The 25,787-nt window shown below is 42.9% G+C and overlaps 1 pseudogene; it reads right to left on the reverse strand.

The window, feature by feature from the left end:
* Positions 1-14,470: 14,470 nt before the first annotated feature.
* On the reverse strand, positions 14,471-23,550 carry LOC106606677 (lysosomal alpha-glucosidase-like; annotated as a pseudogene).
* Positions 23,551-25,787: the final 2,237 nt, after the last annotated feature.

Genomic DNA, 25,787 nt, shown 5'->3' on the forward strand with positions numbered 1-25,787 from the left:
CAAAACAACAAAAATCTCATAATTCAAATTTCTCAAACATACAACTATTATATCCCATTGTAAAGATACACTTCTCGTTAATCCAACCACATTGTCCGATTTCAAAAAGGCTTTACGGCGAAAGCATACCATTAGATTATGTTAGGACAGCGCCGACACAAGAAAAACCAGACAGCCATTTTCCAAGCAAGGAGAGGCGTCACAAAAAACAGAAATACAGCTAAAATGAATCACTAACCTTTGACGATCTTCATCAGATGACACTCCCAGGACTCAATGTTACACAATACATGTATGTTTTGTTCGATAAAGTTAATATTTATATCCAAAAACCCCATTTTACATTGGCGCATGATGTTCAGAAAATGTATTCCCACTAAAACCCCCGGTGAATGAGCACATCAATTTACAAAAATACTAATCATTAACATTGATAAAATTTACAACAATTATTGAAAGAATTATAGATACACTTCTCCTTAACCTCTATGGGCTAGGTGGGACGCTTGCAGCCAGTTGAATCCTGTGGCGCGTTATTCAAATCCTTAGATATGCTATTACTTCAATTTTTCAAAAATATGACTATTTTACCCCATTTTAAAGATAAGACTCTCGTTAATCTAACCACACTGTCCGATTTCAAAAAGGCTTTACAACGAAAGCAAAACATTAGATTATGTCAGCAGAGTACCGAGCCAGAAATAATCAGACACCCATTTTTCAAGCTAGCATATAATGTCACATAAACCCAAACCACAGCTAAATGTAGCACTAACCTTTGATGATCTTCATCAGATGACAACCCTAGGACATTATGTTATACAATACATGCATGTTTTGTTCAATCAAGTTCATATTTATATCAAAAAACAGCTTTTTACATTAGCATGTGACTAGCATGTGACTAGCATTCCCACCGAACACTGCCGGTGAATTTACTAAATTACTCACGATAAACGTTCACAAAAAGCATAACAAATATTTTAAGAATTATAGATACAGAACTCCTCTATGCACTCGATATGTCCGATTTTAAAATAGCTTTTCGGTGAAAGCACATTTTGCAATATTCTCAGTAGATAGCCCGGCATCACAGGGCTAGCTATTTAGACACCCAGCATGTTTAGCACTCATCAAAGTCAGATTTACTATAAGAAAAATGTTCTTACCTTTGTTGTCTTCGTCAGAATGCACTCCCAGGACTTCTACTTCAATAACAAATGTTGGTTTGGTCCAAAATAATCCATCGTTATATCCAAACAGCTGCGTTTTGTTCGTGCGTTCTAGACACTATCCTAAAGGCTAAATAAGGGTGACGAGCATGGCGCAATTCGTGACAAAAGAATTCTAAATATTCCATTACCGTACTTCGAAGCATGTCAACCGCTGTTTAAAATCAATTTTTATGCCATTTTTCTCATAAAAAAGCGATAATATTCCGACCGGGAATCTGTGTTTAGATAAACAGACAAAGGAAAAGAAACCATTCGGTCGAAGCGGGCACGCGCCTAAGCCCATAGTACTCTGAGTGGCCACTTGCCAAAAGCGATAAAGTGTTTCAGCCAGAGCCTGCCTCGATATCGTTCAACGTTTTCCCGGGCTCTGAGACCCTATGGAAGACGTAGGAAGTGTCACGTTATTGCACAGATCCTGAGTCTTCAATAAAAAGAGCCAAGATGAAACACTACTTCTCAGACAGGCCACTTCCTGCTTGAAATCTTCTCAGGTTTTGGCCTGCCATAGGAGTTCTGTTATACTCACAGACACCATTCAAACAGTTTTAGAAACTTTAGGGTGTTTTCTATCCAAAGCCAATAATTATATGCATATTCTAGTTACTGGGCAGGAGTAGTAACCAGATTAAATCGGGTACGTTTTTTATCCAGCCGTGCAAATACTGCCCCCTATCCCCAACAGGTTAATGCAACCGCTGTGTCAGATTTCAAAACAGCTTTACGGCAAAAGCACATTGTTCAATATTCTAAGTACAGAGCTCAGCCATCAAAGCAAGCTATACAGTTACCCGCCAAGTTCTGGGGTCAACAAAACTCTGAAATAGTAATATAAATCTTCACTTACCTTTGCTGATCTTCGTCGGAATGCACTCCCAGGACTCCCACAAAAATGTTTGTTTTGTTCGATAAAGTCCATCATTTATGTCCAAATACCTCTGTTTTGTTCGCGCGTTCAGATCACTATTCCAAACGCATAATGCACTAGCGCAAATCCCACGGCGAAAAGTCAAATAGTTCCATTACCATTTGTAGAAACATGTCAAACGATGTTTACAATCAATCCTTAGGGTCTTTTTAACATAAATCTTCAATAATATTCCAACCGGACAATAGCGTATTCATTACAGAGGGAAAAAAAGGAACGGTGTGACCGCGCAGTAAACAACTCATTGGTCCCAGGCTTGAGACAGCTCTTATTCTCTCCCCAGAAACAGTAGAAGCCTGAAACAAGGTTCTAAAGACTGTTGACATCTAGTGGAAGCCTTTGGAAGTGCAAAATGACCCCACAGACACTGTGGTTTGGATTGGCAACCAGTTGAAAAACTACAAACCACTTCCTGGTTGGATTTTTTCTCAGGTTTTTGCCTGCCATATGAGTTCTGTTATACTCACATACATCATTCAAACAGTTTTAGAAACTTCAGAGTGTTTTCTATCCGAATATATTAATAATATGCATATCCTACCTTCTGGGCCCGAGTAGCAGGCAGTTTAATTTGGGCACGTTATTCATCATTTCCGAATATTGCCCCCTGTCACCAAAAAGTTTTAAGAGACGTCTACCCTCACAGAGCTCACAAACATAGCATAGTGTTATTTAAAAAGGCATAACGGCCACATCACCTGATTATCGATGATTAAGTCATTATCAAGTCATCACCTATACAAAGATATACACCTCTTTACAGTGAAAAGGCTCACTGAGGGAACATTGGACAGTAAAATTACCATTGTTGACTTAAGTCTTCCAACAACATCAACAGAAGAATTCCCCCCTTGCATTGCTTGACATGAGGAGGGACTCCATTGCAAATAAAACAGATTATCTCTGCCCACACTAGTTAATTTACACCCTTGGCTCTTGATGCATTGGGGGACCTTGGAACGATTCCAAATCAAATCAAATGTTATTTGTCAAATGTGCCGAAAACAAGAGGTGTAGACCTTACCGTGAAATGCTTACTTACAAGCCCTTAACTCTATTTCTTGAACTGCATTGTTGGTTAAGAAAATATTTACTAAATAAACTAAGGTTAAAAAGGAACACAAAATCTCAATAGCGGGGCTATATACAGGGGTACCGGTACCGGTACAGGTTTCCAAGATGGCATAGCAGCCGGACGTGTGTTTTGTCTTGTCCTATTGTTATACTTTAGAACCGGAGTGTCACTAACAAATATGTTCAACCTTTTATTCAAATAACTTCTGTCCTACTCCTAACTTTTTATTCCACCATTGGTCCATCACCCAATAAATCCCGCCATAATCCACAGACAAAAAAAACAATGAAACATACAACGCACTATTCATAAACAACTCAACTCATTCACTGGGTAAATTTCACACAGAATTACCATTATTCATAAACAACTCAACTCATTCACTGGGTAAATTTCACACAGAATTACCACTATTCATAAACAACAACTCATTCACTGGGTACCTCTACAAAATAAAATAAACCACCCTCCCATAGGTCAAGGTGGCCTTGGTAATTTTCGCTGAATTACCTCTACAAAAATAAAAAATAACTAGTATTCAATAATGGTCGCCCACATTACAACCCAAAATAAAAATAGATGATTAACGCTGAACCACCTCTTCAAAACCAAAATAACTAGTATTGGGTAATTGTCGCTGAATTATCTCTACAAAATAAAAATAGATGATTATTATCTCTGAACCACCTCTCCTAAATAAAATAACCAGTATTCAGTAATAGACGCCCGCATTACAACCCAAAATAAAATAGAAGAGATGATTATTACAAATCCACCTCTCCAAAACAACTAGTATTCAGTAATGGTCTGTCACGTCCTATATTTGGTCAGGACGTGGCAGAGGTATGTTTGTTTTGTATTATGGGGTTTTGTGTGTGTTGTAGAGGGGTGTGTTAGTTTTGGTATAGGTTCTAGGTTTGTTTTTCTATGTGTAGTTTTGGGTGCTGGACTCTCAATTGGAGGCAGGTCTTTCAAGTTGCCTCTGATTGGGAGTCCTATAAGTAGGTGTGTGTTTGTTTGGTAGGTTGTGGGGAGTTGTATTTTGCACTGCTAGGTATAGCCTGCGAAACTGCCATTCATCGTTTTTGTTTTCTTGTTTTCTCGTGGTCACCTTCATTTAATAAATTAAGATGATGAGCACGAACTCTGCTGCGTATTGGTCCACGTTCTCCGACGAGGATTTCGCTATATCGTCTGACGACGAAGAAATCTGTGACATGGTCCCCCGCATTACCACCCGAAATAAAACCTAAAATCATCAATCATTAATTTCATTCATCCTATATTGACATCATGCATTTCACCAATAGCCCGTTATGTAATTTCTCCAATCTAGAATCTGACTATGTCTATATTTTAGAGTGAGTGAGTTGCCACTTACTTGTTAGAGGGAAACCACACCAGTGAATGCCAATTAATTACAGACTGGGATTAAACAGGTGTCTGCTTACCTTGTTTAATTTGGAGCTCTGGCACCATGGTGTGGATCTCCTCCAACCGGGGTGGACACTCACTCCTGGCAAGCTCACCAAATGTTGGGGTTCATTCCTTGTTCCTTGTCAGTCATTGGCTCCTTGGTGAAATTAGCATTCAGACAATATCTTTAAGTAAATCAATCAAAAACCTTTATTAATGCAATTGCAGACAGAAGTTGACCACAGGAACATAACGCGCATGTCTCCTAGTAAGTACTGCAAAATATAAAAGGGTACTTTTATTAAGTTCTTTTATTACACTTGTAGTCAAACCGGAGTGATGTCACTGCCTACGTCATTATCTTCTACTCAAGAGACCAAGCATATGCCTACACAGCTATACAAACAAGAGTTTCAGTGTTATCTAAAGGCTGAGCAGTAAATGTCCACTCCCCTAGTTGATTTATAGTGGTATGTCTGACTAGTCTCGTATCTCTTTCACTCCCCTGCAGAGTTCTGTGTCTCTGCATCTCTTTTATCTTTGAGGCTCTTCTCACAGACACACTGAACTCACACATCTCTCAGATAATTTTTTATTAGAAGCAGAGACTAGAAAAGTACTGTGGAACAATATTAAACCTTATAATGCATACAGTTGAAGTCGGAAGTTTACATACACTTAGGTTAGAGTCATTAAAACTCGTTTTTCAACCACTCCACAAATTTCTTGTTAACAAACTATAGTTTTGGCAAGTCGGTTAAGACATCTGCTTTGTGCATGACACAAGTAATTTTTCCAACAATTGTTTACAGACAGATTATTTCACTTATAATTCACTGTATCACAATTCCAGTGGGTCAGAAGTTTACATACACTAAGTTGACTATGCCTTCAAACAGCTTGGAAAATTACAGAAAAGGATGTCATGGCTTTAGAAGCTTCTGATAGGCTAATGGACATCATTTGAGTCAATTGGCGGTGTATCTGTGGATATATTTCAAGGTCTACCTTCAAACTCAGTGCCTCTTTGCTTGACACCATGGGAAAATCAAAAGAAATCAGCCAAGTCCTCAGAAAAAGAATTGTAGACCTCAACGAGTCTGGTTCATCCTTGGAAGCAATTTCCAAACGCCTGAAGGTACCACGTTCATATGTACAAACAATAGTACGCAAGTATAAACACCATGGGACCACACAGCCGTCATACCGCTCAGGAAGGAGACGCGTTCTGTCTCCTAGAGATAAACGTATTTTGGTGCGAAAGTGCAAATCAATCCCAGAACAATAGCAAAGGACCTTGTGAAGATTCTGGAGGAAACAGATACAACAGTATCTATATCCACAGTAAAACGAGTCCTATATCGACATAACCTGAAAGGCCGCTCAGAAAGGAAGAAGCCACCGCTCCAAAACCGCCATAAAAAAGCCAGACTACAGTTTGCAACTGCACATGGGAACAAAGATTGTACTTTTTGGAGAAATGTCCTCTGGTCTGATGAAACAAAAATAAAACTGTTCGGCTATAATGACCATTGTTATGTTTGGAGGAAAAAAGGGGAGGCTTGCAAGCCGAAGAACACCATCCCAACCGTAAAGTATGGGAGTGGCAACATCATGTTGTGGGGTTGCTTTACTGCAAGAGGGACTGGTGCACTTCACAAAATATATGGCATCATGAGGTAGGAAAATTATGTGGATATATTGAAGCAAAATCTCAAGACATCAGTCAGGAAGTTAAAGCTTGGTATCAAATGGGTCTTCCAAATGGACAATGACCTCAAGCATACTTCCAAAGTTGTGGCAAAATGGCTTAAGGACAACAAAGTCAAGGTATTAGAGTGTCAATCACAAAGCCCTGACCTTAATCATATAGAACATTTGTGGGCAGAACTGAAAAAGCATGTGCGAGCAAGGAGGCCTAAAAACCTGACTCAGTTACACCAGCTCTGTCAGGAAGAATGGGCCAAAATTCACCCAACTTATTGTGGGAAGCTTGTAGAAGGCTATCCGAAACATTTGACCCAAGTTCAACAATTTAAAGGCAATGCTACCAAATACTAATTGAGTGTATGTAAACTTCTGACCCACTGGGAATGTGATGAAAGAAATAAAAGCTGAAATAAATAATTCTCTCTACTATTATTCTGACATTTCACATTCTTAAAATAAAGTGGCGATCCTAACTGACCTAAGACAGGGAATTTTTACTAGGATTAAATGTCAGGAATTGTGAAAAACTGAGTTTAAATGTATTTGGCTAAGGTGTATGTAAACTTACGACTTCAACTGTAGGTGTGGCGCAGCAGGTGGGGGAAGCGGGAAGTGAAGTAGGAGACAAAGTCATCAGGGATAGAGCCCAGAGTCTCCTGGACCTCTGCTGGTAACTCCCTGTAATGGTGCTTCTATAGGAGGGACCAATGAAGAAGGATTCATATAAACTGACATCTAATCAGGTAAACGCGCATAAGAGCCTGTGGCACAGAGAAGGGTATACATACACTGTTACACCAAAACATAATTCTGTCACTCCTTCCCTCCAGCCATGAATCGTACATCATAAAAGTACTGGTGCTCCATTTAGCCGGAAAGACACCACACCTTGTTTCTCATGGAGAAGATCTCTAACGGACCCTCCTTTATTTGACTGGAATTCGCGTAGATCTACCAAAAGAGAAAATACATGCAATGAGTAATCCGCCTAGTAAATTATTATAATTTATTCTAAAATCTGTAAAACACACCAATCCCCTAGTCAAGTCTCTTAATAATACAGCAAGATTGAAATAACTCACAATGTCCTGGTTTAATGTTAGATATCCTATAAATATAGTCTACCTGCCAGGAAATCTTCAGCCTACTAGTTATCCACAAGGCATAAAATAAAAACATACCAACGAGCTAAATAGATAAATTACTATTATGCAAATTAAAAGTCATGAATGCAACAGTCACAGCGAACTTTCTCTCACCATTTCTTTCTTATACAGTAGCATATTAAGTTAGCAAATACATTTGGAGACACTCATGATGGTCAGATTTGCGTTTATCGTCGAAGGAATGAGCGTTACACCGAGGCCTGTACTCTGGAGCGATTTGGAGGTGGAGGGCCCGTCATCCTCTGGGGCGGTGTGTCACAGCCTCATCGGACTGAGCTTGTTGTCATTGCAAGCAATCTCAACGCTGTGCGTTACAGGGAAGACATCCTCCTCCCTCATGTGGTACTCTTCCTGCAGGCTCATCCTGACATGACCCTCCAGCATGACAATGCCACCAGCCATACTGCTCGTTCTGTGTGTGATTTCCTGCAAGACAGGAATGTCAGTGTTCTGCCATGGCCAGCGAAGAGCCCGGATCTCAATCCCATTGAGCACGTCTGGGACCTGTTGGATCGGAGGGTGGGGGCTAGGGCCATTCCCCCCAGAAATGTCTGGGAACTTGCAGGTGCCTTGGTGGAAGAGTGGGGTAACATCTCACAGCAAGAACTGGCAAATCTGGTGCAGTCCATGAGGAGGAGATGCACTGCAGTACTTAATGCAGCTGGTGGCCACACTAGATACTGACTGTTACATTTGATTTTGTCCCGCCCTTTGTTCAGGGACACATTATTACATTTATGTTAGTCACATGTCTGTGGAACTTGTTCAGTTTATGTCTCAGGTTTTGAATCTCGTTATGTTCATACATTAAAGGCACTAGCATATTTGTAGTGTTAAAACTGAATTCAGACCAGTCTCTTTACCAGTCTACACTCATGACATGGACAAAGTCTTGTAAGAGCAGGTATGTGGTTGTAGCTATAACTGATCTCAGGCCAGTCTCTTACCGGTCTGTAGAGGCACTGTGATGTGTTCCCTCCAGTCCAGTTTCACCACGGCCCATCCCCCTCGCTCCAGCTGCCTTACGATTGGTCCGTCCAGTGGCTTCTTCTCAATCCTGTCACTCACGTCCTACAGGGGAAACAAGATGAAATATGGGTTTTTATTTAAAAAAAAGAAAATGACGTTATTGAAAAATGTTGCACATATTCATCGACGTGAGTTCACAGTTGCATCTCTATATTGATTTATGTAGAACAGCTTTAATAGAAAAGTACTGGATTTGATTGTGACCTGGAAGAACTGCAGCTGTTTCTCCAGGCTCCAGAAGAAGGGGTGTTTGAGCACGCTCTCAGCAGAAGGCCTCCTCTGGGGCTCCATATTCAGCATCTGTTCTATCAGGTCTGTGGCCACAATGTCCTCTGGGAAATACAAGACCAAACACTCAGTCACCATGGGGCGGTGTTGTGGCAGAATTGGGGTGAGATATTGGTGTAGACCTTACAGTGAAACGCTTACTTACAGGCTCTAACCAATAGTGCGAAGAAAAGGTATGTGTAGGTAAGTAAAGAAATAAAACAACAGTAAAAAGACATTTGAAAATAAGAGTAGCAAGGCTATATACAGACACCGGTTAGTCAGGCTGATTGAGGTAGTATGTACATGTAGGTATGGTTAAAGTGACTATGCATATATGATGAACAGAGAGTAGCAGTAGCGTAAAAGAGGGGTTGGCGGGTGGTGGGACACAATTCAGATAGCCCGGTTAGCCAATGTGCGGGAGCACTGATTGGTCGGGCCAATTGAGGTAGTATGTACATGAATGTATGGTTAAAGTGACTATGCATATAACATAAACAGAGAGTAGCAGCAGTGTAAAATATGGGTTGGGGGGGGCACACAATACAAATAGTCCGAGTAACCATTTGGTTACCTGTTCAGGAGTCTTATGGCTTGGGGGTAAAAACAGTTGAGAAGCCTTTTTGTCCTAGACTTGGCACTCCGGTACCGCTTGCCATGCGGTAGTAGAGAGAACAGTCTATGACTGGGGTGGCTGGGGTCTTTGACAATTTTTAGGGCCTTCCTCTGACACCGCCTGGTGTAGAGGTCCTGGATGGCAGGCAGCTTTGCCCCAGTGATGTACTGGGCCGTACGCACTACCCTCTGAAGTGCCTTGCGGTCGGAGGCCGAGCAATTGCCGTACCAGGCAGTGATGCAACCGGTCAGGATGCTCTCGATGGTGCAGCTGTAGAACCTTTTGAGGATCTCAGGACCCATGCCAAATATTTTTCGTTTCCTGAGGGGGAATAGGCTTTGTCGTGCCCCCTTCATGACTGTCTTGGTGTGTTTGGACCGTTCTAGTTTGTTGGTGATGTGGACACCAAGGAACTTGAAGCTCTCAACCTGTTCCACTTCTGCCCCGTCGATGAGAATGGGTGCGTACTCTGTGCTCCTTTTCCTGTAGTCCACAATCATCTCCTTAGTCTTGGTTACGTTGAGGGATAGGTTGTTATTCTGGCACCACCCGGCCAGGTTTCTGACCTCCTCCCTATAGGCTGTCTCGTTGTTGTCGGTGATCAGGCCTGCCACTGTTGTGTCGTCTGCAAACTTAATGATGGTGTTGGAGTCGTGCCTGGCCATGCAGTCGTGGGTGAACAGGGAGTACAGGAAGGGACTGAGCACGCACCCCTGGGGAGCTCCAGTGTTGAGGATCAGTGTGGCAGATGTGTTGCTACCTACTCTCACCACCTGGGGGTGGCCCGTCAGGAAGTCCAGGATCCAGTTGCAGAGGGAGGTGTTTAGTCCCAATTTCCTTAGCTTAGTGATGAGCTTTGAGGGTACTATGGTGTTGAACGCTGAAGAGTAGTCATTGAATAGCATTCTCGCATAGGTGTTATTTTTGTCCAGGTGGGAAAGGGCAGTGTGGAGTGCAATAGAGAATGCATCATCTGTGGATCTGTTTGGGCGGTATGCAAATTGAAGTGGGTCTTGGGTTTCTGGGATAATTGTGTTGATGTGAGCCATTACCAGTCTTTCAAAGCACTTCATGGCTCTGTACGTGAGTGCTACGTGTCTGTAGTCATTTAGGCAGGTTGCCTTTGTGTTCTTGGGCACAGGGACTATGGTGGTCTGCTTGAAACATGTTGGTGTTACAGACTCAATCAGGGACATGTTGAAAATATCAGTGAAGACACCTGCCAGTTGGTCAGCACATGCCCGGAGCACACGTGCTTGCCTCGAAGCGAGCATAGAAGTGATTTAGCTCATCTAGTAGGCTCATGTCACTGGGCAGCTCGCAGCTGTGCTTCCCTTTGTAGTCTGTAATAGTTTGCAAGCCCTGCTACATAAGACGAGCGTCGGAGCTGGTGTAGTATGATTCAATCTTAGCCCTGTATTGACGCTTTGCCTGTTTGATGGTTCGTCGCAGGGCATAGCGGGATTTCTTGTAAGCTTCCGGGTTAGAGTCCCACACCTTGAAAGCGGCAGCTCTACCCTTTAGCTCAGTGCGAATGTTATCTGTAATCCATGGCTTCTGGTTGGGGTATGCGACTTTGACTTTCATTTCACTTTGTTACAAAATGTAGATACATTAGTCTGGGTTGAGACTTACTTATACACAATGGTTCCCTCTGCACCGTGTCCCAGATGAATAGAGCAGTTATAGACCTACTGTTATAGACCTACTGTAAGTGAGTGAGTATGTGTGTGTACAGTATGTGTGAGTAATTGTGTGCATCAATGCGTGTGTCTTTATCAATGTGTGTATCCACTTGTGTCCTCCATACCTCCGTCCTCGTGTTCATTGGCGGAGCTGCCCAGCTCAGGCACAGACAGGTTGGAGTGGTTGGATGCACGTGGGGTGATGTTGGGGGTGCCGTTGGGGCTGCTGTGGTCTGAGTCAGCGTCCGGGGCCAGCAGGGGCAGGTCGGTCCCTGGGGGAGGGAACGGCTGTCTCCTCAGGAGATCCAGCCGCTCATCCAACTGCCTCTGGAACTGTTCATGCTGCAGCTGCTGCTGTTTGTGAACACTCTGGGAGGGTGTGTGTGTGTGTGTGTGTGTGTGTGTGTGTGTGTGTGTGTGTGTGTGTGTGTGTGTGTGTGTGTGTGTGTGTGTGTGTGTGTGTGTGTGTGTGTGTGTGTGTGTGTGTGTGTGTAAACCAGAAGTACATGTATAAGTGAGCTACAGTACCAGTCAAAAGTTTGGACACACCTACTCATTCCAGGGTTTTTCTTTATGGGTACTGTTTTTTACATTTTAGAATAATAGTGAAGACATCAAAACTATGAAATAACACATATGGAATGAGAGTAACCAAAAAAGATAAACAAATCAAAGTAGCCACCCTTTGCCTTGATGACAGCTTTGCACACTCTTGGCATTCTCTCAACCAGGTAGTCACCTGGAATGCATTTCAATTAACAGGTGTGCCTTTTTAAAAGTTCATTTGTGGAATTTCTTTCCTTAATGCGTTTGAGCCAATCAGTTGTGTTGTGACAAGGTAGGGGTGGTATATAGAAAATAGCCCTATTTGGTAAAAGACCAAGTCCATATTATGGCAAGAACAGCTCAAACAAGCAAAGAGAAATGACAGTCCATCATTACTTTAAGACATGAAGGTCAGTCAATGCCGAAAATGTCAAGAACTTTGAAAGTTTCTTCAAGTGCAGTTGCCAAACCCATCAAGCGCTATGATGAAACTGGCTCTCATGAGGACCGCCACAGGAATGGAAGACCCAGAGTTACCTCTGCTGCAGAGGATAAGTTCATTAGTTACCAGCCTCAGAAATTGCAGGCCAAATAAATACTTCAGAGTTCAAGTAACAGACACATATCAACATCAACTGTTCAGAGGACACTGTGTGAATCATGCCTTCATGGTCGAATTGCTGCAATGAAACCACTACTAAAGGACACCAATAAGAAGAAGAGACTTGATTGGGCCAAGAAACACGAGCAATGGACATTAGACCGGTGAAAATCTGTTCTTTGGTCTGATGAGTCCAAATGTTAGATTTTTGGTTCCAACCGCTGTGTCTTTGTGAGACGCAAAGTAGGTGAATGAATGATCTCCGCATGTGTGATTCCCACCGTGAAGCATGGAGGTAGTGTGATGGTGTGGGGGTGCTTTGCTGGTGACACCGTCTGATTTATTTAGAATTCAAGGCACACTTAACCAGCATGGCTACCACAGCATTCTGCAGCGATACGCCATCCCATCTGGTTTGCGCTTAGTGGGACTATCATTTGTTTTTCAACAGGACAATGACCCAACACACCTCCAGGCTGTGTAAGGGCTATTTGACCAAAAAGGAAAGTGATGGAGTGCTGCATCAGATGACCTGGCCTCCACAATCACCCGACCTCAACACAATTGAGATGGTTTGGGATGAATTGGACCACAGAGTGAAGGACAACAGCCAACAAGTGCTCAGCATATGTGGGAACTGCTTCAAGACTGTTGGAACAGCATTCCAGGTGAAGCTGTTGAGAGAATGCCAAGAGTGTGCAAAGCCGTCATCAGGGCAAAGGGTGCCTACTTTGAAGAATCTAAAATAGATTTGGATACTTTTTAGGGTACTACATGATTCCATAGTTTTGTCTTCACTATTATTCTACTACGTAGAAAATAGTCAAAATAAAGAAAAACCCTTGAATGAGTAGGTGTGCCCAAACTTTTGACTGGTACTGTATAGCATGTTTATGTCATGTCAGGTATGTGTTATATCTAGAACTCAACATTTCAACTAAACTGTGGCCTTACTTCCTACATTTAACACAGAGCCTACCATCATACTGGAAGAGTACAAAATGGGCATATACTGATACATTTTAAATACTTTCAAATAGTGTAGAGCCATTGCTAACTGCTCTCCTCAAAACAAGATGTATCAATCAATCCATTAAATGTTATTTATAGAGCACATTTCTTAGGGGATGCATCTCAAAAGTGCTTAACAACAGTAAGAAAGTTACAATGAACAAAAATATTAACGTAACATGTAAAGTGTTGGTCCCATGTTTCATGAGCTGAAATAAAAAATTCCAGAAATGTTCCATAAGCACAAAAATATTATTTCTCACATTAAGTGCACAAATGTGTTTACATCCCTGTTAGCATTTCTCCTTTGCCATTCACCTGACTGTTGTGCCATATCAAGAAGCTAATGAAACCGCATGATCATTACACAGGTGCACCTTGTGCAGGGGACGATAAAAGGTCACTCTAAAAGCTGCAGTTTTGTCACACAACACAAAGGCACAGATGTCTTCCTTTTTGAGGGGGCGTGCAATTGTCAGGCTGACTGCAGGTATGTCCACCAGAGCAGTTGCCAGTTAATTGCCCCAGGATGGCGGTGGGGTTATGGTATGAGCAAACATATTACGGTCAACGAACAAAATTGCATTCTATCAATGGCAATTTGAATGCACAGAGATACCGTGACGAGAACCTAAGGCCCATTGTCGTGCCATTCCTCCGCCGCCATCAACTCATGTTTCAGCATGATAATGCACCACCCTGTCGCAAGGATCTGTACACAATTCCTGGAAGCTGAAAATGTCCCAGTTCTTCCATTGCCTGTATACTGACCAGACATGTCACCCATTGAGCATGTTTGGGATGCTCTGGATCGACGTGGAAGACAGCGTGTTCCAGTTCCCGGCAATATTCAGCAACTTCGTACAGCCATTGAAGAGGAGTGGGAAAACATTCCACAGGCCACAATCAACAGCCTGATCAACTCTATGTGAAGGAGATGTGTTGCGCTGCATGAGGCCAATGATGGTCAGACCAGATACTGATTTAAAAAAAAGGCAAAACATTTTTTTTTGTATCCCCAGTCATGCGGAATCCAGAGATTAAGACCTAATTTATTTATTTAAATGGACTGATTTCCTTTTACGAACTGTAATTCAGTAAAATCTTAGAAATTGTTGCATGTTTAGTTTATATTTTTGTTCAGTATAAAAACAAAACGTTTTCAAAGAGAATCAAACTAAAATATTAAAACAATAATACATTTCGTCCTAGTGTTCTAGAATGACCACAATTCTCTATCTCACACCACTGTCTCAGCAACTCACCAGAGACAATGTCATGTAATCACTCATCTGCAACAACAAGGAAATGGAGAGATATCTGATTGAGCGTGTGAAAATGTTAGCATTGCCAATAACACTCCTGTACTTTTCACATTTTATTTCCCAAAATACTTCAGTGTAGTCCATCCATTCAGAAAACCCAGGAGTCTATTAGAGCAATGTCTTACCCAGGGTAGCAGTGATGGAGGGGCAACTTTGGGTGGAGGTTTTTGTCAGAGATGTGCTAGCTCAGGAGTTCCAGAACCACCTGAGAGGCTGTCTACTGGGTCAGAGTCCACTGAGTCATACGGTTCATAAGGCTCACTGGGTCATAAGTTCCACAGGACATCAAACACCTCTGACATGGGCAGGGCCAGGCTGGTCACCGTCAGAACCGACAGACAGACACAAAAAGAAAGGATTATAAGCAATATATAATATTATACTGTAGAATAGAATAGACAGGTAGGCAAGCAGAATTAGAATGTTCGTTCTACTATTTCTTAATTCTAAACTCTATAGAGGTAACTCAGCCAGCTACCGCTCACCTTGGTGTCAGTCAGATAAGAGAAATCCCACACTTTCTTTCCATTGGCCCATACATAGCGTGGTGGGGAAGGCACCCCGAACAGCCGCAGCCCTCCCAGCACCAGCCCGTCCAGCGCCCCGTTCTGACGCAGGGGGTCACTCACCACCTGGGACTGGATCAAATGAAAAACCTTATTGATCCCCACTGGCAAACACACACATGTATAGTACCACTATACATTAGACATTACAGTTAGGTCTACTGTTTACAGGATGGCAGGGGAAGAGTACGTCTTCTATCTTGATTGGATTGGACCTGGATCTCAATCTTGAGAGCATTGCTAGAAACATACTGTACTGCAGAAACATCCAAATCACCCTAGATAACTCTCTGATCTCCATCCTCTCTTTAAAACCTGTTGGGGATAGGGGGCAGTATTTGCACGGCCGGATAAAAAACGTACCCGATTTAATCTGGTTACTACTCCTGCCCAGTAACTAGAATATGCATATAATTGTTTGATTTGGATAGAAAACACCCTAAAGTTTCTAAAACTGTTTGAATGGTGTCTGTGAGTATAACAGAACTCATATGGCAGTCAAAACCCTGAGACAAATCCTGACAGGAAACTGAAATCTGATGTGTGGATATCCCTTCAAACATTTGCCATTGAAACACACAGGTCCTTATGAATCATTTAGCACTTCCTAAGGCTTCCACTAGATGTCCCCAGTCTTTACAAAGTGGTTTGAGTCTCCTACTATCAAAACTGACTGAAAGAGAGGCTGTGGAAAGTGGTCACAGGTGGAGGGCCATTTACCATTATGACGCGGCCGCCCATGGCTACCCTCCCCTTTTGAAACGTTTTGAAAGACAATGCAAACGTCCCCATGGAATATTATTGAAGCTCTGGTTGAAAAAGGCCCTAAAGATTTATGTTAAATTTTTGTACATTCGTGACGACAAGTCCGACTCACCACGGTACATTTTCAGTAGCCTTCGGAGCGCGCTAACAATTGGGACATAAATGATTAACTTTTTCGAACAAAACTACATTTGTTATGGACCTGGGATTCCTGGAAGTGCTTTCTGATAAAGATAATCAAAGGTAAGGTTTTATTTACAATAGTATTTTTGATGGTTGATCGTTCCAAGATGGCTCCAACATGTATAGCCTAGCCTATTTTGCTGGGCATACCACGTCGTTTATTGCAAAGTGTGATTTCCCAGTAAAGTTATTTTTAAGTCTGGCAAAGCGGTGGCATTCAAGACATGTTCATCTATAAGTCTTTGAATGACAATATTACATTTTAACAATGTTTTCGAATAGTAATTTTGTAAATTGTAGCGCTGATCCACCGGAAGCATTTGAGGGAAAAGATTTTCTGAATGTCACGCGCCGATGTAAAATGCTGTTTTTATATATAAATATGAACTTTATCGAACAAAAAATGCATGTATTGTGTAACATGATGTCCTAGGATTGTCATCTGATGAAGATTGTCAAAGGTTAGTGCTGCATTTAGCTGTGTTTTGGGTATTTGTGATGCATCTAGTTGCTTTGAAAATGGCTGTGTGATTATTTCTGGCTGGGTTCTCTCCTAACATAATCTAATGTTTTGCTTTTGCTGTAAAGCCTTTTTGAAATCGGACAACGTGGTTCGATTCAGGAGAGGTGTATCTATAAGACGGTGTAAAATAGTCATATGTTTGAGAAATTGAAGTTATAGCATTTATGAGGTTTTGCATTTCGCGCGACGCGATTCCACTGGCTGTTGATTAGGGTGGGACGCAAGCGTCCCACTGGCCCAGACAGGTTAAAGTCCATTTAGGGCCCTACGTTTTTCCTACCCAAATGTCATGAAATACCTTGAAGGACAAACAAAATGTTTGATGGTCCGCACTCAGAAAGATGTCGCATAAAGCTTACTAAACTTTTAATCACTGCATCAGGGATAGCCTTGAAGTGGGCTATAACTAGGGCCCAGAGTTTTCCTTGGCCAGGTCATGTGATCAGGAAAAACTCAGGACCCTATGTGACCTCTACATCTCCTACCTGTCCAGCGATGAAGATAACACAGGAGTAGTCTCCTCTCTGGAAGGTGTCCAGACTGTCCCCGCCATCCCAGAACAGGTCACCCCAGGCCCAGCCCCCAGGAGACAGCGCCACCATCAGGAGGAAAGGGTTACTGCGAGAAGCTGAGGTAGTCAGGCCTGGCTCCTGTATCTCAGTTGGAGGGGGTTTGAGGGGATTTTTCATTGAAATATATAATTACTGATTAAAACAGGCAACAGGTTTTACACAGAAAACTCACACAAGCTTCAAAACAACATTGTCGGATTAGTACGCAGAGAGTATTTCATTTTAGGTTTTATCACATAGTTTCACAAAGGAATTTTGGGTCTCTTGTTCTATGACAAATAACTTGAATTGATTTCATGATATGAGAGTTTGGCAGCTCATTCATCTCCTCCACCATCAGTATGTAACACCCACAATATGGGCCTAAGATGAAGCTTTGTCACACGATGAAACAACAGACAACCAAATTCTATTGTGTACAGAGGACACACACCTGCTGTGGGATGATGTGTCCCTCTCTCACATGGACATTGATGGTGTCCACAGGGGCTGGGAGGAGCAGGTACTGACCCTTACTGTAGAACGGCTGGCATAATGAGGAAGGGATGAAAGAGGTGACCACTGAAATATGGTTATAGTATACACAGTACAACAGTATTACACATCTTTGTCTGGTCCTGAAGTAAGCCTACAAGACCCTAAGAAAGACTCACACAGATGGATTTTTATCAATTTATGTCTGTTAACAACAGAAAAGATGGTCTTGGTCTCCTAGGAATCCCTTTAATCAGTTGCGAACTAATTTCAGCGACAATATGAAAGGCCTATAGTAATACACTGAGTGTACAAAACATTAGGATCACCTGCTCTTTCCATGCCATGGACTGATTGAGGTGAAAGCTATGATTCCTTGTTGTCACTTGTTAAATCCACTTCAATCAGTGTAGATGAAGGGGAGGAGACAAGTTAAATAAGGATTTTCAAACCTTGAGACAACTGGATGGTCTATGTGTGCCATTCAAAGGGTGAATTGGCAAGACAAAATATTTAAGTCCCTATGAACGGGGTATGGTAGTAGGTGCCAGGCGCACCAGTTTGTGTCAAGAACTGCAACGCTGCTGGTCTTTCAATAGTTTCCTGTATGTATCAAGAATGGTCCACTACCCAAAGGACATCCAGCCAACTTGACACAACTGTGGGAAGCATTGGAGTCAACATGGGCAGCATCCCTGTGAAACGCTTTCAACACCTTGTAGAGTCCATGCCCCGACAAACTGAGGCTGATCTGATGGTTAAAAGTGGGATGCAACTCAATATTAGGAAGGTGTTCTTAATGTTTTGTATGCTCAGTGTATAACTGTATTGGTAGAAGAGTGTGTAGAGGAACGGCAGGAGAGAGTAACATAACATCACCGCGCTACGCATGGCTGCCTGGGCCTCCAGCCCAAACACATAGAGCTCCTGGGGCTACACACAGAGCTAGAGTTACCTCCATTCATAATACATGGGACTGATGGACTGTTACATGGACACAGTGAAAACACTAGCAGGTCAGCCACCATGGTAAATAGGAAAACATTGTAACTTGGTTACATAGACACAGTGAAAAGACATTAGCAGGTCAGGAAAAAATTGTGGTAAATTCCTATCCAACTGAGTTAACTGTAAAGACCATAAGACCCACCCACACACACACACACACACACACACACACACTCACAGCGTTGGGCTTGTCGTTGTGGTTCCTCATGAAGGGGTAGAAGGCTCCAAGCTGGGTCCAGCGTACACACAGCTCCTCTGTGGTGTCCCCCCCGAACCCACACACATCCGCCCCCACCAGGGGCATCCCGAACAGGCCAAACAGCAGCACCGCTGGGGGGTGGAGGGACAGACGGATATTGAACATATTAATTCATATTTATTCATTATTACTGTATTCATTATTTAACTTTGATGTCAGGCAGTCAGAGGCATCTCTCTGTACTTGCTAGTTACATACAGTCAAATAAATAGTAGGTGGTTCCATTACAAGTCTGGGCATTTTTCTATTCAAACCCCTCATTCAAGTCCATAGATAACTACCACTGAAAAGACTCCAACTCTGTCTAGGCACTCTTTCAACTAAAGACAATAGAGACAAAGTGCTGAGTAAGAGCACACTGCAACATGTACTGTCTGGATGGTGCATCGGTACCATTAGTACTCTGATGGCTAAAACACACAGGGCTTGTGAATAGCTTTGGGAATCTTGTTGAGAATAGGAATGGCTTGGAACGGAGATGGGAATGTTGGCGATGTCTTTCCCCTCACCAGGGATGGAGTATCTGAGCTGCTCCCAGTCGCTCCTCACATCTCCCGTCCAGACTCCGGAGAAACGGCCGATGCCAGGGAAGGAGGAGCGGGACAGCACGAAGGGTCGCGACCCCCAGACCTTCACCAGGGCACTGAGAGGGTCAAAGGCTATAACTGATCTTCCAACTACAGTTTCAAATGTGTAATGTAGACAAGATAAATACAATCTGCTTCATTCAAACAAGCAGAAGTAAAAGTGCTCAGTCTCAGGATAAGTGCGACACTGATCCCTGTAGTGCTGTGTCTGACCTGTGGGTGGCGCTAACCTCTGTCAGCCCATAGAGGTTATGCAGGTTGTAGTGAGTGGACAGGTTCTGTTGAGCAGACATGCAGTGTGTAACAGTGTCCTCCAAACACCCCTGTATGTGTCTATGGAGACAGAATGAAAATTAATGAATGAAATCACTAAATTTCTCAACTGATTTTATATAGACAGGAAACTACTCAGCTGCAGTACACTCACGTGGCACGTAGGGGGGGCTATCCAAATCACTGTCAGGACACCCTTCCACACAGCCCTGCACAAAACTGTCTGGTTCATTCATATCCTGAGAACAGAGGGACAAGAGAAAGAGTATGCTGGATGCTGAGTAGCATTGACACAGCCTGGATGATGCAAGCTTGTTAGTGCAAATATAGAATATAATACAATAGAATAGGGGATGATTTCAGCCCTCTACGAGACATTTCTATCTGCGACACACTCACAATCAACAGGCCATCTAGCGGGACTCTGGAGTTGAACTCCCGAATGAAGTCCTCCCACCAGCTCTGTGTCTCTGGGTTGGTGAAGTCAGGGAACGCTGTCGGACCTGGACACAGAGGAAGAAGAGTGAGGAACCGAACATGCATACCTTTCCACACAACACGCACACCTGCACGTACGCACGCACGCACACACACACACACACACACACACACACACACACACACACACACACACACACAGCTTCGAGGGGGTTTTGTTTAGTGTTACCTTGCTTTTCAGAGGACACATTACTTGAATACACAATGGACATACACAATGTTATCAAGCAGATAAAACATATGTTCTTTCCAAACTATTCAGAGTATATGTAGCCCAGTTTACAGTGGGTCTCCAGATAGAGAAGTGAGAGTTTTAGGTCTGACCTTCCCTATGAGTGTCTGTCCTGTAGAGTTCCTGATGAAGACCCCTCTCCGCTGACCCTCATCAAAGGGTGGGTAAGTACCAGGGGGGCTGGTGCTGCTGATTCCAGGGTCCTGGGAAAGAGAACAAACAGGAAACATGCTTCTAAAATAAATTACAGTAATGCTTTTTCTGCCATCTTGTGGATTGAGAAAGAAAGTTTCCTTGACTTGTACCTTCCAATACTGCACTTTTAAATATTTAATCACAATGCTGACTGTTATTTAGAATCAAAAATGACATTGAACCACTATTTCAATCTAATATGAGTTATTAGTGTGCCTATGTGTCCCACATGTTGTGAGGGTTGAGGCCTCTCTCTTACCAGGATGAGAATGTACTTCATGCCCTTCTGATGGAACTCCTTCAGCATGTCTGGCTGGTCCACAAAGCGCTGGGGGTCAAAGGTGAACACCTGACGCTTGTCTGCGTAATCCAGGTCATTCCACTGCACGTCCTGACCAAAAACAAAAGCAGTTGAACTAAAGAATGCAGTGAGTGTTTTCCATGAGTTGTGAACCCTCAGTGGCACGATAATACTGTACTTGAGAACGCAAACATCCAATTAGCATAAGCATGGAGAAAACCCATTGTAGCATGATAATACTATAATTCTCCATGCTAATCTGCTCATCCAATGTTGATAATCATTCAATGTTAGCATTATCCAATAGTTGTCAACCCAAGTGATAATACTGTACTACAATATAAGTGTTTTCTCCAGCATCTTTACCAGGGGAAGTTGGCGTTGTGCATGCGTCGCACAACCTCTCGGGTTGCATTGGTGGACCGGTAACCCCAGCGACACAGGTGGAACCCCAGTGACCAATAAGGAGGCATCATAGGGTACCCTGGGGGAGGAGGACGGGGTAAACATTAGCTATGACGGAAGAGTCACAAAAGCGGAGAGCAATATGGTGGATAATGCCTATATGGTGGATGGTGAATAATGGTGGAAAATGTATTTGCTTTCACCAGTCTAGTTCTTCCACATAAGTGAAAGGAGATGAAGGAAAGGAGATGAGGGAGCAAGTTCAAACTACTAGGACACAGACAGCCACTATCTTTTCCTTAGCTATTACCCAAAAGGAATTATTTGTGACCCACCAGTGGCCCGACCCACCATAACAACATTGGGATAGGAGACAAGAAAAGGATATTCAGTGACATGAAGTTACACCTAAAGGTCATAAATAGCCATACCTATAACCTGGAGGTACTGTCTGACAACACTCTGAGGGTCAGGGCCCAAGAAGATGTACAGGTCCAGGATTCCTCCCACAGCCACCCAGGTCAGAGCAGGGCTAGGCTGCAGCACCACCTCTACAGAGAGAAGGAGAGGTCAAACTCAGCTCAATCATGTAAACCTGTATCTTGATACAGTTGAAGTACTGTGCCATGTGAACACAAAAAAATATTGACTGGCGACATTCTGGGCAGAACTGTCTTGGTGGTCTGTTCCAGGCTTAATGCCCATTATATTGTCAGATCGTCAAAAGAAGGATTAGAAAATCTACAAACTTAAACCAAAGCTTTCCTATTGGAACAAAACATTTCTGCTTAAGGATATGGTACATGGAGCAACATGCTTTCTTACCCATGGCATTACTGTTGAGCAGGAAGACCCCGTGAGCCTGTCCATCCCCCTCCTGCACCATGTAGAACGGATGGGAGCCATGAAGGTTGGCATCGCCCTGCATGATAGACCAAGAAGACACATCTGACTTACTTACCACTCCTGACCATGATTTAAAAAGGAAACAAATGAATGATAATGATGACGATGACGTCAGACTCACGTGGGGCACAATGTCCCTGTTCCAAAGGGTGAGGGAGGTCCAATTGACGTCCAGGCTGAGGGGCGTGTAGTGTTCCCCTAGCCCAGACACCAGTGAGGAGGCCAGGGAGGTGGACAGCTGCAGGTACTGGTCAGCATACAGCAGTGGGGCCACCGTGGTGTTCACACTGACAGACAGAGGACAGAGGTGGCATGCTTATGACAGTTGTAAGTCAGGACAGAGAGCATCTTATGTCATGCTTATGGCAACTATAAGTAGGGACAGGGCCACCTTATGTCATGCTTATGACTGCTATAAGTAGAAACACAGCAATATAAATCAAATGAAATTGTATTTGTCACATACACATATTTAGCAGAAGTTATTGCTGGTGTAGCGAAATGCTTGTGTTCCTAGCTCCAACAGTGCAGTAGTATCTGCAAGCCAATTTACCCTTTGGGATCTATAAATCCTAACTGATCTTATGTGTTAGGCCTATGACATGGTAACAACAGTTTTATGTGAGGTTTATGAGATCTGATCAATTAACCAGTGCCAGACATATTAGACGTAAAGAACAACAGACAATGAATACTCACAGGATGCGGCCGTTGGATTTTCAGCGCACTATGAACCCAAAAGGGTCGGGTTGAAACTCAGTGACATATTGGTGGTCCTGGGTGTCAGTGTTACCCCTGGACTGGGCAGTGGATAAAGGAACTTCATATCGCCGGGACAACGGATCCTTCAACTGTCAGGAGAATAAACGTGTTATGACTCTTACACAAAGTGGTCTGAGGAGAATGATTCTCGGTGATGAAGGAAAGGAGATGATTGGTGATAATAAAAGTGATGAAAAGTAATGAGATAAAACATTTTGCAAATGCTGTATGCCCTTTTCAGAGGCAACACTTTTAAAAGCAATGTTATAGACAAAGACGATGCCAACCAAACCCTGTATCTCGGTAGTAAATATACGGGTGGTTATACAGCCACAGAGACTCACCGTGAGGTGCAGTTGGCCTTCTGTCTCATCCAGGATCTCCAACCGGAGCGTAGATATCCTGTTCATCTTTCCCTTGATCCTGACCATGCTTTACCGCACGGATGAAGCCAGGTTTCCTCCTGACGTGACGCTTGGCATTCAGGCCAAAGAGTTCAATCTTGGTTTCATCAGACCAGATAATCTTGTTTCTCATGGTCTGAGTCTTTTAGGTGCTTCAGGGGTAGCCAGGTGGAAAGCATGGCCAGCCGTAGAAAAATACTTATGGAAATGATCGATTATCGTAGATTTATCGGTGGTGACAGTGTTTCCTAGCCTCAGTGCAGTGGGCAGCTGGGAGGAGGTGCTCTTATTCTCCATGGACTTTACAGTGTCCCAAAACATTTTGGAATTAGTGCTATAGGATGCAAATTTCTGTTTGAAAAAGCTAGCCTTAGCTTTCCTAACTGACTGTGTATATTGGTTCCTGACTTCCCTGAAAAGTTGCATATCGATGCTAATGCAGAACGCCACAGGATGTTTTTGTGCTGGTCAAGGGCAGTCAAGTCTGGGGTGAACCAAGGGCTATATCTGTTCTTAGTTCTACTTTTTTTGAATGGGGCATGCTTATTTAAGATGGTGAGGAAAGCACTTTTAAAGAACCACCAGTCATCCTCTACTGACGGAATGAGGTCAATATCCTTCCAGGATACCCGGGCCAGGTCGATTGGAAAGGCGTTTGACAGTTATGAGGGGTGGTCGTTTGACCGCAGACCCATTACGGACACAAGCAATGAGGCAGTGATCGCTGAGATCCTGGTTGAAGACAGCAGAGGTGTATTTAGAGGGCAAGTTGGTATCTATGAGGGTGCCCATGGTTATGGATTTAGGGTTGTACCTGGTAGGTTCCTTGATAATTTGTGTGAGATTGAGGGCATCAAGCTTAGATTGTAGGACTGCCGGGGTGTTAAGCATATCCCAGTTTAGGTCACCTAACAGTATGAACTTTGAAGATAGATAGGGGGTATTCAATTCACATATGGTGTCCAGGGCACAGCTGGGGGTGGTCTATAACAAGCGGCAACGGTGAGAGACTTATTTCTGGAAAGGTGGATTTTTAAAAGTAGAAGCTCGAATTGTTTGGGCACAGACCTGGATAGTATGACAGAACTCTGCAGGCTATCTCTGCAGTAGATTGCAGCTCCGCCCCCTTTGGCAGAAAAGGGGTTGGAAAATGTTGTAGTCAGTATCGAAGAGCCCTCTCTGCTGCTCGATCATCCTATTTTTCCAACTTAATTGAGGAAAATAAGAACAATCCAAAATGTATTTTTGATACTGTCGCAAAGCTAACTAAAAAGCAGCATTCCCCAAGAGAGGATGGCTTTCACTTCAGCAGTAATAAATTCATGAACTTCTTTGAGGAAAAGATCATGATCATTAGAAAGCAAATTATGGACTCCTCTTTAAATCTGTGTATTCCTCCAAAGCTTCATTGTCCTGAGTCTGCACAACTCTGCCAGGACCTAGGATCAAGGGAGACACTAAAGTGTTTTAGTACTATATCTCTTGACACAATGATGAAAATAATCATGGCCTCTAAACCTTCAAGCTGCGTACTGGACCCTATTCCAGCTAAACTACTGAAAGAGCTGCTTCCTGTGCTTGGCCCTTCTATGTTGAACATAATAAACGGCTCTCTATCCACCAGATGTGTACCAAACTCACTAAAAGTGGCAGTAATAAAGCCTCTCTTGAAAAAGCCAAACCTTGACCCAGAAAATATAAAAAACTATCGGCCTATATCGAATCTTCCATTCCTCTCAAAAATTTTTGAAAAAGCTGCAGCAACTCACTGCCTTCCTGAAGACAAACAATGTATATGAAACGCTTCAGTCTGGTTTTAGACCCCATCATAGCACTGAGACTGCACTTGTGAAGGTGGTAAATTACCTTTTAATGATGTCAGACCGAGGCTCTGCATCTGTCCTCGTGCTCCTTGATCTTAGTGCTGCTTTTGATACCATCGATCACCACATTCTTTTGGAGAGATTGGAAACCCAAATTGGTCTACTCGGACAAGTTCTGGCCTGGTTTAAATCTTATCTGTCGGAAAGATATCAGTTTGTCTCAGTGAATGGTTTGTCCTCTGACAAATCAACTGTAAATTTCGGTGTTCCTCAAGGTTCCGTTTTAGGACCACTATTGTTTTCACAATATATTTTACCTCTTGGGGATGTCATTCGAAAACATAATGTTAAATTTCACTGCTATGCGGATGACACACAGCTGTACATGAAACATGGTGAAGCCCCAAAATTGCCCTCGCTAGAAGCCTGTGTTTCAGACAT

Source organism: Salmo salar, chromosome ssa06 (assembly GCF_905237065.1).
Source record: "Salmo salar chromosome ssa06, Ssal_v3.1, whole genome shotgun sequence".
In the NCBI taxonomy this organism is placed as follows: Eukaryota; Metazoa; Chordata; class Actinopteri; order Salmoniformes; family Salmonidae; genus Salmo; species Salmo salar.